General features: G+C 40.4%; 1 protein-coding gene across 1 annotated transcript in view; it reads right to left on the bottom strand.

Annotated features, from left to right (window-relative positions):
• The window catches only part of GRID1 (glutamate ionotropic receptor delta type subunit 1), a 622,604-nt gene that overhangs the window by 576,513 nt on the left and 30,326 nt on the right, over window positions 1–15,765 (bottom strand). The window lies entirely within an intron of this gene.

Raw genomic sequence — 15,765 nt, 5'->3', positions numbered from 1 at the left:
TAAGAGAATCAAAATATTTTTAAAAGTTTTCTTGAGGAATGCCTGCTCCACAAAACCAAAACAGAATATAACAGCCAGTAAGGAGTGGACATGATCAGGAGCCACTCAGTGGAAACTTACTGGGAGAAGAAAAGGAGAAATGAAAGAGATGTCTTACCGTGGTGTAGAAAGTCCTATCCCTCAGTGTTTGTTCAGATCCCATTTTATATATGTGTTTTGACTGCCCACATATGTGGAATGGCCATCAAAATTTGAGCTAGTGATGGGTCTTCCTAGCAATATAGCAGAACACCGTTGGTACACCTTGGTTGGTGACAGGTTGGTGATCCAAAGCACTGCACATTCTTCCTAGCCATATAGTCATTGCTGGCATAAAAAGGCTGAATTCCTGTCAAGAGGTCAGAGACCTTGCAGAGACCTTTACCTAAACCTGCATGGATGTGACAGAATGAAGACCCGGGCTTGGGAAACAGGAAGGAAGGGATGAGTAGAGGAAGGAATTACTGACTTACTGTTTTAGAACCTGTAATAATTTAAATAAATGTAACACTACTTTGATATGGTAGAAAAGTGATAGATTTATTTACAAGGATCAAATTGCATTGCATCATTGTACCATTGTGGGCTTGTGTTTTTTTAACCATATTCAGGTTTTTTTTCCTTTTGTCTTCCATCCGTTAAGGAGGAATTTCAGAAAAGATTACTGTGCTTTGTATTCAAAGGGGAAGAGGTGCATGACAGGAAACTCACACAGCACCCATCAGCACTGCAATACAACTAAAAGGAAGGTGAGGGCGAAACTACTGGGGGAAAAAACAGATAAAATGAAAGAAGTTGGAAAACAAAAGGAAAAAAAAACTGAATATGGTTTACAAAAACCCCCACAATGGTACAATGATGCAATGCAATTTGATTCTTGTAAATAAATCTATCACTTTTCTACCATGTCAAAGTAATGTTACATTTATTTAAATTGTTACAGGTTCTAGTACAGGTTTTAAAACAGTAAGTCAGACCTAAACCATATGTAATCACAATTACCATGATTAGATTTTTTAAATTTAATTTAAATTTTGTCACTGCTTTGGAGGTACAATGTATTGGCTAGAAGTTTGCTATTTTGTTTTAACAATAACACTCAGATTCACAGAAGCCATACTTGCATTTCAAATATTATATTCACTGATTTTATTAGCGCTCTTGGAAAATCCATAGTCGATATAACATCAAATTTACCCAGAATGCAGATGTTCAGATGCAAAATGTGCACTGTTTGCTCATAAAATTTAAAAAGTTGTTTCCCAGAGTGCAAAATGTACACATTAGAAACAGGAAGCGTGGCTTTCTTTTTCTATCCAAATTCTTTCTGGCATCCTACACTGATCAGAATCACAACCTTAGTCATAATGAAAGTAATTTTACCTTGTTCAGATTTTGTTAAATTCCTCTGCACATTTTCATTATAAATATAAGCAACCTTTTTCAGGTCTGATCTCATTAGTACCACTAACGGATCATTATTTAAGACAAGGGTGTGTTCATTTCAATGGCTTCTGTAGCAATTCCTTTTATTTCCAATTTTTTTTGGCTGAGAGGGGAAAAATATATGGCCTTCATGAAACTACTGGAAAAATTAGAAAGCTGTAACACCTTTGGCTTCAACTCAGAAGGAAAAGGGGAGCCACTGGGGTGAACCTGAGCTCCAGTGACAGATCCATTGCGTTGTGACGGGAATGCACAAGCCCCATGTTCCATCGGTAGTTGGATGGTATCTAATAGACTAGGAAGTCTCCCCTGTGCCCAAACCTTGGAAAACAGCTGCCAATTAAGACAGAGTGTAGTCTGTAAGCTGGACCAGTGATCCGATTCAGCAGCACCCCGAGATGATTTCTTATCTATAGCAAAAAAGACGGCTGAATTCCCTAGCAGATTTGCTTGGAACAAAAACATATGCCTAGCAAGCGGATTTGACTTGCAGATTGCTGCATTTGGTAACCGACTCACTAGAAATGGAAGGTTTCGTTCAAAACTGTTATTGCATTCCATGTTCAGTACATCACGACCTAATGAGAAAAAAAGGACTCACCCGCAAAGATTAATTTTTTGCCGTGCATTAACCCCATGGATCTTTCTGAATTCGCAAGCGCTTGCTCATGATCACCAAGGGCTATTTATGTTGCATAGTTCTGAATCACTGCATGCTATTTAATTAAGAAATCACCGTTGAACATCTCAAAACACATCAGCCCAAACACAAAAACAAGTAAATGTAAGAATCAAGAGCCAAAGTTCGAAGAATTGATCCAGAACAGAAGGGCAGAGGACTTTACCTGTCATCTCCATGCCTTCCCAAGCCAATGTCTCTGGGGGAGATGGGTGGCATATAAATATAATAAATGTTTTATGCTGTTATTATTTGAGACTTTGCTCTGCTCTGATGACATTGAAGAAGTCCACGGAGAATGCCCTAAGAGCTAAGTTGATCCTACCTGGATAACTCTACCCTGCATCATGATGGCTGAAGATAGTAACAGTTGTACTGCAAAATATCTGGTGAGCACCAGGTTGAAGAAGTTAGGTATGATTCCAAATGCAGAGCCATTAAAACATATGAAAGGTACAAAAGATGTATAGGTCAGACCACTACTACCTCCCTGGAGAAAAACAGAGGGGTATTACTAATCAAATATATATAATTAAGTGGGGTGGTTAAGGGAGGAGATCTTGTACAGCCTAAGAGGTTCACTGAGAAGGTACCAAAGGTTCTTCAGAAGAAATGGCCCCTGTTTTGCAGTTGTTTTGAAATTCTGCAAAAGACTTTTTATGGAAATAAAGAACCTTTCAATAAAGATCAGATTGAGCAACGAATAGGTGATAAACTACCATGGCTCTTTTGCTATCAGTTCGAATCTCTTTTGGGTAGTAGAAATATTAGAACTTCAGTAACACAGCCCTATACCAACTTTGAGAATTAAATACTTCATTATTTCGAACAACCAAAAGGAACAATTTCAAAAATGTATAGGTTATTATTGCAATCAGATATAGGAGATCCACCATATGGTTTAAAGGAAGCTTGGGATATGGGTCTTGGTAATCCCATAAGGAGGTAAATTGGCAGAAGTTATGGAAACCGGACGGATTTACTTCAGCTTCAACGCAAGAACTGCAGTGGAAGATTACACATCATTGGCACTTGACTCCTGTTAGATTGGCACATATATATCAAAATTATCCTTCCACCTTTGTTTTTATATATGATAACTGCAGCAAGACTTTTATATGGTGATGAGTGGACTTCAACTCCCAGAATTCCCCAGCCAGCCATGCTGGCTGGGGAATTCTGGGAGTTGAAGTCCACTCATCTTCAAGTGGCCAAGTTTGGACAACACTAGCTTAGAGAAAAAACATCAACGAACTTTATTGCCAGTTGGAAGCCCCTTCTGGACTTTTTGCAGGCAAGTGAAAAAAATGAAATTATGATTTATGGATTTGGTGATTAGTTAAATTAATAGATTATACCAAACATGTCCATTAAGATGTAGTTTAAGAGTATGAAGTCACTATATGATTTGTCTATATCTGCTGTATAAGAAATCAGAAGTCATTCTTTTTGCAATTTTTCCTTTTTTCCCTTTTCTTTAATTTTCATCACTTTTGTATTCCTTCTTTATCTCTAACTCTCTTGTTTTCTACTTTTCTCTTTGATTATTAGTTCTTGTTTGCTTTTATCTGTATGCTTTTTATAACTGAATACAGTTCTTATAAAAATATATATATATTCTTCCAAATGTTGGAGAGGTTGTCAAAAAAAGGGCCATTCTTTCATCTGTGGTGGACACGCGATAAAGTTATATCCCTTTGGCACAAACTCTTTGGGGAGATAAGTCATATCACTCATCAAAGAACTGACTGCTCCCCAGAGTTAAAGGAAGCTTTAACTCTGCATTTATTTACAGGACCAAACCATAACCTTGAAAACAAAGAACTTATTATTTATTTAATTTTAGCGGCCAACGTAATAATTGCGCAACATTGGAAAACTCTAGATAATAGAGTAATTGAGTTGTAGATTAATCAGTCCTCCTCAACTGCTACATTAGAAAAAAATCATACACAAAGTCAATGAGCCATCAAAGGCAGGAACCACAATTCTGTCAAATCAGGATGGATTTTATGGTTTATCTCAATAGCAATAGACTATAATCTGGTATACTTTATATACCTGGCAAATTTTCATATGTACAGTATCTGTCTCTTTATTCTCATGGCAGGAAATCTCTTTTGTATTGTCTCTATTTTTCTTTCTTTCTTTCCCCTCTATATGTATCTTGGATTTATGTTAATATAGTTACCTGATACTGTTTGTTAAAATCTAATAAAAACATATTTTTAAAAATTTGCACAGGAAAATCAATAAATAGTAGAGTGATTTCGGAGCCATAAATGGAGAGGAGCACGAGACCATACCTTGTTTCAGTGATCTCAGCTGCCAATGTAATTTCTCCTCTTTCGTTTTCCTGTTTGTACAGTTTTTCAACAGTTTCCCAGATTTTGCTTCTGTAGTGAAGTGAGGAACCAGCCCTCCATCTCCAGCACTCTTACTCTGATCTTTGAAGAAGGTTAGGCTTCTGAACAAGCCCACCCTATCAGTAAATGGAGCAAGGCAGCAGAGGAGGGGCGGTCAAAAAAGTCAAGATGGCAACTTTGAGCACACAGTCCGCTGCCGTTGTGACTTTTTTTTTTAACACCTCACCCCCGAGCAAGGATCTCTGTAGCCAGGTTTCTATATGGGAAATGTTATAGGTTGAATTTTTTTTTTTTAAATGATACCATTGAGAGAAGAAGCAGATATCTGCCATTCTTGCTCCTGAATTCTCATGAGTAAATCTCATCAATCCTGAAGTTCACGTGCCAACTTTTTAAAGACCTCACTCAGAAGACTTTAATCTCTCTAGGAAATCTTTCTATTCCACTCCTTCTAGGGAACTCCGTTATGCACAGCGTCAACTTCCTCCAGTGACCAAAAGAACTGGAAACCATCATTCTTTAAGACAGTGTTGTCCAAACTTGGCCACTTTAAGATGAGTGGACTTCAACTCCCAGAATTCCCCAGCCTGCTTGGCTGGCTGGGGAATTCTGGGAGTTGAAGTCCACTCACCTTAAAGTGGCCAAGTTTGGACAACACTGCTTTAAGACCAGCACAAATAGCGCAGGCTAGAGCAATAATTACTCTTTAAATCACCTTTCCCACCCTGGACCTCATCATTCATGCTGGAGGAGACCAAGTCCCAGAACACCCACGGAATATATTTTACAACATTTCTGCTGCTGAGATGACAGATAATGGCATTGTCCCCATAGCATCATCCGCCCTCCAGCTACAGAAAGAACTTCTATATTTAGAGCTATCCCCCGTTTTTTTCTGTCTTAACTGCAAAAGGAAATTTTACTTCCTTATCACCGCCACTGGTGAGCAGTAACAGTCAGTGGTTCACCTTCAATTCTCTGAGGGCCAGCACAATTTTCCAGCTCTGCTTCCAACGGTTCTCTACAGATTCTCTGGCTTCTTCTCACCCAGGAAAAAGAACACACATCTTAAAACATGAAACCTTTGCATGATCGTTTTAGTTTTATTTCCATCATAGCCTGCTCAAGTCTTAAGAACCCTTATCCTTGCAAGGGTAACACATCTGTCTGAATGCCAAACTACACGTGAAGAGCATCTTTGCATCCAACAAGCTGATTTTTTTTTTAAAAGATGCAAACTGTAGAAGTGGAAAGATGATGATTAACAGAAGCAAAGCAGGGGTTGAGAAGGAATTTAACCCTTTCCCCTCCCCTATTGTAACTTTTTTTTCTTCTGCATTGGGTATTAACTTTTGAGGGCCCTTCCCCAGAGTGCCAAGTGCAAAATTTGATGGAAGATGTAGAATTAAGGCATCCTGGATCTTTCACATTTTGTTTTAAAGTTTTAAAAAATCTAACTGTTATGATTGCTAAGGCAGGTTCTTACAGAGTTTTGGTTCATGTGCAAGAACCTGGGATGAAATAAGTAACCTCCGAGTTAGCACTTCCCTTCTGTGATTCCTGCCTTGATTTCCCACTTCATTGCAAATGAGGTTCTCATGACTTCCCAATCAGCTAATTGTGGTTTGCTGAGTTCATGTTTACTACATATTTTATCCATGGTTTCCTGAAAAAAAGTCATGACAAAGCAGCAAACAAACCACTTTACCATGTCTTCCAGGGCAATACTAGCCAAGGGTATGCACCCTTAGCTGACCAACTATGGTTTGCCAAGACCCATGACGTTAGAGAAGGAATTAGAACCAGTGCAAGACACAGCACTTCAGCTTGAAGCCCACTTCTTTAAAACCGAAACATAGTTTAACACTTTATATGAAAAATCCTGGTCAAGAGAACACAGCACTGCCCGAAATCTAGTTAATTTCCAGGGACTGTCTTGGCCAGGGATGGTCCTTTAGCACTCTTGATCTTTTCCATGAGCAATACAACAAGGCTAAGTTATAACTCTTACAACAATAGCAACCCTGCTAAAAACCATAGATAGATAGATAGATAGATAGATAGATAGATAGATAGATAGATAGATAGATAGAGGATGGATGGATGGATGGATGGATGATCTTCCACTCCTTTCCCTTTGTGAAGCCCATTCCTGCTATTCTAATAGAGTTCCTCTGCTACAGTCCACCCCAACTGGCAATTACCTCTCTGCTGCATTTAACTGAATATTCAACTTACAAAAAGCATGGCGTAGCTTTAACTGATGAAATTATTTTCTAAGGTTTATTAGTTTGAAGTGTCAGGGTATTTTTAGAAACTGCTACTTCAAAGCTGTATTTTTCAAATCCGAGCCAAACTTTGGTTTTCGTGAGACCCCCTTTATTATTTCAACCAGCCATAGTCCAATATATAAAATTCAGAAGCCACCGTATGATAGGATTTGTTTTTTAAGGATAAACAAGTCATATTGGCAAAGTAATGATGCATGAACTTATTTCATCCTTCCTTGCAGTGATCTCAAAACAAACAGCTTGCAGCTGGTTTGTTTTGCTGAGACATCTCTCTTCCAGATCATGAATAAGTTCCATTTCCTAGTTTTACAAGTAATTAAATTATTTCTATAATTAAGCCTTGGGTCCACTCCTTATTGCCAAGACACTTCTTGTAACCATCTGATATTTACAATCATGTACATCATATACATGCAGGACATCAAAAACCAAAACAAGAGCTAGCATAGTTTATCACTGCTAAGTGAGAGCAAGTTTGCAACAAGAGCAACTCAGTGGTTTAGGAATTGCTGGAGTTTTAGATATCTGAGCGGTGGTTTTTGCTGTTGTTGTTTTGAAGAGGATTTCTTGACTGTAGAAAATTGTATGGTTTTCAGTGTTAACTTTTGCATAATTTATTCTGCTCATTGTAAAGAACTAGCTAGAAACCCAGCCCAGATTCCTGGAATATTAGCTGGCATTGCTACAGTGGATGATACAACGGGACAATGCACAAAATCATTTTCATCAGGGATGTCCGTTGGCTCAAGCAGCTACTGTATTGTGAAGAAAACAGAATTATCTCAGTGCCATTTTGGTGCAGACATCAACTGGGCTCATCTGTTGCACAAAGCCATCATTTGTTGAACATACCAATGCTAAGTGATCAGCCACGGCATAAATCTTACACTAACTGAGTTCACATGTCACGCTACGCCAGAAGTACAAGGGATAAGCCAGGCCACTGATTGGGGCTAAGGAAACGTACTCAAACCTCATCCCCTCCATAGGAATTTGCACATTCACCATGACTCAGTGTTTACTTTTCTTTGGCACATGCAAAACAAAACAGCGTTTGGTAACAACCAAATCCAATTTGTCTCTGAGGCTGTCTTCTCCTATTTACGTTGTGCCAAACATGTATTATACCATTTGATCTTAAAATGGGAGCCACAAAAGCAGCTTCCCCCAAACGTGGCTGCATTAAGGCTACCAAATCTGTACCGCTGAACTCTAGAGGGCCACTAAAGAACAGCCTAGACTGTCGTGTTGCTGCCATCCAGTGGTCATCTGCAGCTTTGCACCCAGAGGGCAATCAAGAGCTGTGGACATTTAAAGCGAGTAAATTAACACCTGGCTTTTCCAAAACAATGGCAAAAATTGCTTGGAAATAAATGCGTCCTTGCTCTGGTGAAAAGGTTACAAGTGGATCATATATCATGATACATATTTGTATTATATTCCTAAAAGGAAAAGGGTTTCTGGTGAATGCTTCAAAGATCTGAATAGAATCAGGTGAGCTTATGAAATGAGTAAAACTGCAAGAAGTCTCTCACTGTATTGTGCAAACTGCATGATTCCTGTATTCTGTTGGTACCCAATCAAGGTAATAGTCACTCCAGTAGTTAAATTCTCATAACCTGTGATCAGGCATTCAGAGTTCTCTCTAGAAGCATGAAGAACCTTTGATTTACTATTGCCAGGCCACCTAGAAACCCCTTTCTTATGCTAAATTTATTCATCCAGCAGAAATTTAAAAACCCACTTCTTTATAAAGAAAGATCAGGAAAAAATACGTAGGGTTTGTGTGTAAGTATGCAGATGGATGGATAGATGGATGGACGTTACAGAAATGAGGAAGTGTTTTTGCCCTTCATTTCTGTAACTTAAAAACAAATCCATCTGGAGTTAATCAGAAATGTGGATGGAGCATTAAATAAATTACAAACCTCATATATACATTTTCCCCACACAAACACACACAGCCAAAGACACAAAGATATGGGATGTGTTCAGGTAACACCTTTACCAGACCAAGCCGAGATCTAGCAGCTACATTTGCACAATTTCCCAAGCTTGGTTAGTTTTTTCTGTATCTCCATGAATCTGACCCATTTCATTGTTTAAAGGATGGGACCAGAAAAGACACAAATGGCCTGCCATGTCCTCTCCCAGCCATTGCATCCAGCTGAAATTCATGTGGCTCATTAATAGACTGATTCACACATTGCTTCACCATGAGCAAACCACAGCTGGGCTTGCACAATTTTGAAATTTATTTTTAGTTTACATTATTAGTATGCTGCCATTTCACAAGATTCTGGGCAGCTAACAACCACAAACGCATAAGTGAGGCATCGTAACAATAAAATCATAAAAACATCATTAACTGCAAAAACATAGAAACAGAATAAATTACCAGCAGGCATTAAACCATAAACAACAGGGTCTGTCTAGCTATCAACATCCCTATTGAACTATTCTCCAAAGAACTAATGAAAAGTAACCGTCTTCATCTCTTTCCAGAATATAGTACGGGAGGGAACTAAAGTTTCCAAATTTCAGGGGGAAAAGAGATTCGACATAAGGGCAGCCCTGGAGAAGGTGGTTGCCCCCAAATTTCCCAAGAAACCACATTAGAGACATACCTTCCAAAATAGGAGGCACAGTTTGGAAAGATTCTCCTCCAAAGAGCACTCTTAAATACCCAACAAAAACCTTAACACACCATGCTAAGTCCTTCATCGCGCTTAAAAATCCACTTCCACTTAGTATGATGGGTGAACCCATAAAAATGACGTGAAATATGAAGGTTGTAGATTAAAGTAAGATGCTAAAATTCCAGGATTCTATCTCTATGCTGGGAGTAATCTCAGCTTCTGCTTATTGCCATAAAATGAGATAAATAGCTCTTCATTGCCCCAGAATCTCAGTTAGTTTACCTTCTCCCCAACACCCACGGCTTTTTTTAAGAGTTCAAAGTGATTTCTTTCTCTCCGTGCTTCCGTTCAGAACACTGTCAAATGCATCTTCTTGTAAGCTGTCCTGAGAAACAGCACGGTCAAACGGTAGCATAGAGTTTCAATGCATTCGATTTCCCTTCCAAGCAAGGGTACCCTTTGTTTCTGCTGCAGCTAAGATAAACATGGCTGCACAAACATTGGGAAGGGTTGCACTACAGCATACCAATTTGACCACCTCCAGACATGTTGGACTAAAACATGCAACCCACTTAGCCAGCATGGTTATTGGAAGTTGAGAGCTGGAACACAATACATCTGCTGAGCAGAGAATGGCCAATCTACAGGAGTGTTTTATTTTGTCACTGTAATATCTGACTCATGAGGTCCATGGCACGCTTCCCAATTCATCCTCCTGACACTATTCTCACCAGTATTTCGTTTCTTCCCTGATTGTTTTACAAAGCGTCTTTTGGATGACTTGGTACCCCACTCAGTAAAACACGCTTCAAGCTTTATTCTGGGGAGATGGCAGGGATGAGTTGGGGGATAAGGAAAGCGAGCAAAACTTACATGGGGTAAGGTTGTGGAAGAGACACTATTGAGAGAGGAACACAGGGGGGGGCAGGGGGAGAAAGCATACCTTCCCCTCATCAAACTGCAGATGGGAAACTGGTTTTTGATTCAACCCATAAACCCATATCCAATGTTTACTTAGAGAAATATGGAACTGCTAACAATCACATTATTGTTCTCAATTTTTAGAATTTGTTTCTACACAGATTTGCATCTTTATAGCCAGTTCAATTCAATTCCTGTTAACTATGGGTGGGAAGTGTCCACGATGTTTCCTTGGCAACAGTATTTTAGCAGTTGGCCACTGCTTTCTTTGGGGATCTTTCTCCAGTTTCCACATTTAGCCTGCAGCCTTGGCAGCCTCCCAGCCAGGTTTTTACCAGGTTAACCCCACTTAGCTTCCAGTATCAGCCGAGGTCAGCTAGGTGTTGCTACCTGCTGTAGGCCCAGAGAAGATTAATGATCTAAAAAGTCAGAGCAGCCAATGGTATCTGCAACCGGATGGCTATAGAGGGCAAAAAAGCGGTAATATTTGTGATTTCTCAAGTTATTTGCATTTGAGCAACCACTGCATTTAGAAGAAGTGTCATCATGGCACCCAATTGTTGAAAGGGATCACTGTGGATGGTCACGCTTTCTCTCCTACTGGAGGGTGGGGGACGTCAGGAAAGAGAGCTACAAGATGCACCAAAGGAAGAATGCCACCAAGACCTTTCATGCCCCCTATCAAATTCTGGAATATGACAGGAAATAAACTTTTTTTTCGCAGGGTGGGAAGAATCCAACATATTTCCAATGTAAATTGTTTTTTAAAGGCCCCTTCCAAGCTGAGAGGAATCATCCCCTTTGTGATCTATTTCAGCCTTCTAGAAAACCGGAAGAAGGCATTGCAAGTAAAGCATGAAATAAGTATTATGATGCCACCAGATTCTCCCTCTGTATTTATTCAAGCCACAGAACACAGTCCAGAGCTGAGCTGTCTGAATGTCAATGGCACAGAGAACCTATCCTGAATTTGAATGAGCCCTCTTGTGAAGTAAGATGCTATGCAAATGAATTCCATTAGCAATGACCTCAGCCAATCCAGAATACCAGCCAAAAAGATAAATTAAAATGAGATTATCAAAAGGCAGACTAATGAATATCTAAGACAAATGTTAAGCAAAGCACAGAATGCTGTATAACCCCCATTTTCAAAAGTTCTGGCTTTCTACTCAATAGCAAAGGAAAAACACCACTGTGGGCAGTATCAAGCAATGAGGTGATGCTATTTTGCCTACTCAATAGCTTGCTAATAGGCAGTGATCGTCAGTTGCTATTTCCAGCAAGAGTGGACGATGCTCTTTCAACCCCTTTTCAAGACAAGCTGGTGCTTCTTCGACTGATCTACAGACAGTTGGCGACTGTGGAAATGTGCTTGAGTGGGGATTTAGGAGACCTGTTTAGGAGTGACCATATAGAGTTGAAGACTAACATCTCACAGTCTGCAACAAGAGCCTAGAATTGCAGTCCACCATAGATGCTTGAACTCCGGTGATAGACCTCTTTAGATGCATAAGAAAACAGAGGTCTGGCCACCAGTCTCTGTAAATGATAAGTAGCATGAAACTTCTAGATTGTCCAAGACCCAAAACAGTGGGAGTTTGCCTTCCAACCTCTGCTAGATAGAATCAAACTTTCATGCTATGCTTGAGGCTCCAATGCAATTAGGAAGTAGGTGGAAGACATTACGGCTCTCAACTTTCTGCTCTCCAATTCTTCTAGATGGAGAAACCCTGCCCAGTGAACAACAGAAGGAGCTAAAGTACCACAGGCAGTTGGCATTCCCATCTCGCTGTGACAACACAGATGTGTTTCATTCTCCCGTTTCCTCCTCATTTCTTCCCTCCCAGATGTCACCTCCTCTAAAGACCTCTATCAATACAAGGAAACCTTGGCAGATTGCCGGCTCCCCCTCAGGCAGCTGCTGCTGAGTTCAGTCAATATACAAAATCTTCTGACAAGGGGGAACAGAGGGAGCAGCACGAACCTTTAAAGGCAACAGGGATTTATCAGCCAGCAAATGTGAAACTCTTTCAGACTTTTCACAGCGCTTCTTCAGTACCAAATTCCATTTATTACCACCTTTCAATAGGAAACCAGGTCTCTCTTCTAGCAGGCAGATTTAAGGGCCTCCCTGGAGAAGGAAGGGAACAGGGCTGGAAATCAGTGGGTATGAGAAAAGGAAGAAAGGCTGGGATACCTGGAGGCTTGCAAATCAGCTGAGCCACAACCAACCAACATCCTAATTAGGTAGAAACCAACTTCAGTTGGCAGCGGTCTTCTCATCAGGATTATAAAATCAAATTAAAACCAGCTTCTTTTTACAAGGAAAGCCAACGCAACGGAAAAATCAAATTTACAGAAGCAGCCCCCAAAATTCAACCCCGAAGTTCCAGTGAGAGAGAAGCGGGGAGGGTGTTTTAATTAAAAACAGGGTAGGGAACTCCAGGACTCCTTTCTTTAGCCTTCACTTCCATTTGCACCGCAACAGCCTAAGAGCTCCCTCAGCATCCCCCAGCCGCACGTGCCAGATGGGATAGATTACAAACGGACGGGGCATTCTGGGCTGTGTAATCCAGCCCCAAGAGAAAGGGGTTTTTCTATATTAGAAAAACATGCCACCATCGTAAAGGAAGCACATCTTATCAAGTCATGTCAGACTGATACCGGTCTAATAAAAATGAAAACTAAATGTAACAAATCAGGTATGTTGTTGTTCTTATCTGAAGCAAAGAAGAGGCAAATCAGGGACTCCTGAATATTTCTGGCATAATGTGAGATGTTGAGCTTTGTTTCAGTTATACTTTTTAATGCTTTGCATTTTGATTGCCCTGAACAAACATGGCCTCCTCTTCCCAACTATTATTAATTACAGGTAGTCCTCAGCTTACAACCACAACTGGGACCAGAATGTCTGTCACTAAGTGATGCAGTCATTAAGTGAGTCAATGTTATCATCTTTTTTGCTGCAATCATTAAGCGAATCACAGAGTCATTGACTTTGCTTGTTGAAAGCCCCTATTGACTTTGCTTGTTGAAAGCCCCCTGGGAAGGTCACAAATGGCAATCACATGACCCCAGGACACTGCAACTGTCGTAAATACATGTCAGTTGCCAAGCACCCAAATTTTGATCACGCAACTATGGGGATGCTGCAACGGTCGTAAGCGCAAGGACTGGTTGCAAGTCACTTTTTTCAGTGTCACTGTCACTTCGAATGGTCATTAAACAAATGGTCATAAGTCGAGGACTACCTGTAATGCAATCTATCCTTTTATCCACACCCCAAACAAAATAACCACACCCCTAACAAATAATTACCGTGAGGCAAAAGTCTTCCAGAGTTTGGAGGTCCAACTTCGTGATGCTCAGGAGAAGGAACTTAATCTCCCCTCACTTACAGATAAGGACACTACCAGGACAGCATCAAACACCCTTTTAAGGTTTCAGAGTTTGCTCATCTGTTGTTCCTAAGTGCAGGATCAAGTTACCAAAAAGCAGATTCTGATTTAATGTGTTTTTGTTTGTTTTTTTAATCTTAAGAATAAGAGCAGTGGAACCAATGACTCAGAGGAGCAGTGGGCAACCCTTCAGTGGGGAAAGTTTCATTTGAATCCCTACATTTATCACGAGAATGTTCACAAGGGGCTAAATGGCCCTTTTCAAATCTAGAATTCTGTACCATGTTGATAATACAGTGTGTAAAAGAAAGTGACCCAACTGTAGAATATTCTGTTTCTCTTCCTAAACAATCCATTCTTCCTTTGGAACAGGCTGATCCAAGCATTCCAAGGATGGTTCATAGTTTATAAAAGTGCATCGTTCAGAAGATGAAAGTGGTTCAGATGTTCCAGACATGGTCTACCCCAAATTGGGCCATTCTGAGGGAAATATAAATTAATTCTGAAGAAAAATGTCATATTCTAGACCTGGATGTCTCCATTTTGCACATCAGTAACTCTGATACAATGATTAAGGGGACAAATCTACTCACCCTAAAGCCCCATTCAGTTATTGGGATCTCTGAGGGTTGGAGCTCAAGAACTGATGGTTGCCCACCTAATCCTTCATCTAAAGAAATAGAAAATCCTATTCCATGCAATTTGTTATATCTTTTTTCTACCTCAGTTCCTTCTCAATTATATTCTTCTTTAAATCAGAGATGGAAAATCTTCTGTTAAAGTTTGCATTCCCATATCTGACAGACTGAAATTCTAAAGCCACTACAGCTAAAAGTCCATATTTTTTTTTAAAGTAACAGGGCTCGAAGGCTGGGCTCGACCCATACAAGGTCCTTTGGAGTTAGAGGCGAACTATACAGCTAGCCTCCCCCATCCCAGTCCATGACAAACCACACAATTTTGCAAGTCCATTGAGGGCTCAAAGCTTGCTGTCCAAGTTGACTACCACAATGTACCTCACCATAAGGCTGGGACTGGACAGAGACAAGAACAAGAGAATGTGAAAAAGTACTTCTTGCAAAGACGGTACAGAGAAGGGCTAGGAACTGACCCCCTCCAAGAGTGGACTTGACAATGACAGGAGGGACACTAGGAACTTTCCATATTTATAGAATCATGGAATTACAAAGTTGAAAGGGACCACAATAATCACTTAGTCCAATTCTTCTGGAAAACCAATTAAACCACCCTTGAGAGGTGTCTGTCCAGCCTCTTGTTCAACATGTTAGTTTTTAAATAATGGATACAGGATTTCTTTACAAAGAAAAACAGATTATATTTTTGATGTTACAATCAATTCACTCTTCCTTTCATTATCAATTTTTGGGCCTACTGCTTTTAAAAGTAATCGAGTGGGTTTCCACCTAACAATGGCAGACCTTCTGGGAGATGTAAGGAAACGGAAGCAGAAATACTTGCAGGAGAAGATGGGATAATAAGGTAGAAGAGAATGGACTGGTGTTCCTAGGGCAGCAGACTTTTCAACACATAATGAGATCTGGAGGGAGAAGAGCTCAAGGACCAGAAAAGTCAAGAGTGCGTTCTGGCAACTACCCAATCTATTGACTGAGCAAAACTCACTCTGAAAGTGCAAGGAAACTGGAAGGAAAGAAAACAGTGTCCAGGACATTCTGGGAAATTCAGAGTCATTCACTGCCAGCTGCACCAAGCACCCACAACCACATTCCGAAAAGCTCTCATTGCCAGCGGGCCCCATCAAGGTGCTTTATGGGATGGTCTCTCTCTGGCTGCCCCACTGGATCCAGCAGCGGGGGCATGCTCTGGGTCCCGTTTATTAAACAGCACCACGTCACAGGGCCCTGGAAGCAGCCTCCTCTGTTGCAGCGCCTGCCCTCCAGAACACCAGCCCATGCCCCGGAGATCCATGGGGCCCAACCCTGCTAGCATTCCTTGAAGACCTGGAGG

Source organism: Python bivittatus, unplaced genomic scaffold, assembly GCF_059951505.1.
Source record: "Python bivittatus isolate LINGU-HERP-01145 unplaced genomic scaffold, Pbiv_v1 ctg000050_np1212, whole genome shotgun sequence".
Classification (NCBI taxonomy): Eukaryota; Metazoa; Chordata; class Lepidosauria; order Squamata; family Pythonidae; genus Python; species Python bivittatus.
Note: the sequence above shows the minus strand (reverse complement) of the source record. Positions and strands in the feature narration are given on the sequence as shown.